This window comes from Echinops telfairi, unplaced genomic scaffold (genome assembly GCF_000313985.2).
Source record: "Echinops telfairi isolate 266 unplaced genomic scaffold, ASM31398v2 ScPeMD7_2;HRSCAF=8, whole genome shotgun sequence".
Classification (NCBI taxonomy): domain Eukaryota; kingdom Metazoa; phylum Chordata; class Mammalia; order Afrosoricida; family Tenrecidae; genus Echinops; species Echinops telfairi.
Genome location: NW_022103898.1, coordinates 39,452,381 through 39,453,380, shown reverse-complemented (window position 1 = coordinate 39,453,380; position 1,000 = coordinate 39,452,381). Strand labels below are relative to the sequence as shown.

General features: G+C 33.5%; 1 non-coding gene across 1 annotated transcript; it reads right to left on the bottom strand.

Moving 5' to 3' along the window:
- Positions 1 to 215: 215 nt before the first annotated feature.
- Positions 216 to 323, bottom strand: LOC115870896. Its single transcript, XR_004046985.1, has one exon. It is a non-coding gene; the product is annotated as a U6 spliceosomal RNA (small nuclear RNA).
- Between the last annotated feature and the right edge of the window lie 677 nt (positions 324 to 1,000).

The window sequence follows — 1,000 nt, the reverse complement described above, 5'->3', positions numbered from 1 at the left end:
AATTGTGGTTCAGGGGATAGCTTTTCAATTTGTTAAGAATGTTATTCCGTATTAGGTTTCTCTATTTTTCTTTTTAATTGCAGGATATGAAAAGACTAAGTTACCACAACCACTTTGTCAGAATTCTCACAGTTGTTTGTTGAGTAGTTTTGCCTTAACTCTTTATTTTACATAAGCTATATTCTTTTTGGTATATATATAATTTTAACATTAGAAAAAATATGGAATGCTTCATGAATTTGCGTGTCATCCTTGAGCAGGGGCCATGCTAATTCTTCTCTGTATCGTTCCAATTTTAGTATATGTGCTGCCAAAGCGAGCACTGGTATATATATTTTATAGGATGTGTTGGTTTCTAAGAATGCATATAGCATTATATCGTAAATGCCCATTGTGGCAACATTTTATAGCCATATTTAAAAGAGCATTTTGGAGGAAATAACTATGTTATAAAGCACTTTGAGCATTTATTACTAAGTACAGTATTATTTCTGTGTTGTTTCCAATTTGCATTCTTAGGGAATGGCATATTCTTTAGGCACATAAACATTACATCTGTAATTAGAAATAAGAGGGAGGAAGAGGAAGAAGGAGGAGGAGAAGACAATGTAATACAATACCAAGAACCTGTGCTTTATTCCTGACATTAAACTTTGTTCTGCTCATTTATCAGCTTTTAGTAGAGTAATAAAGCACTGGATTTAGCATCATTAGTATTTATAATGAGATTTCTTCCTTGAATCAAATCTCTTATTTTAGAAGAAAAGTAAAACGTTAACTCTTAGGAATCATTATGTGATAACAAAGAGAGCAGTAAAATTTTATAGTAGTTGGACTAAGTCCAGTGACTTTCTGGTTTGTGAAAAGTTCAGTAAAATTGAGTAAATGGCTCACATAATGGGAAGTTTAAGTAATCAAATGAGGGAGCTAGAGAGTTGAGGCTACCTCCCCTACCCCCTCCGCTCCCAATGTATATGGTTGAGTGTTTGGTCAGGGTTAC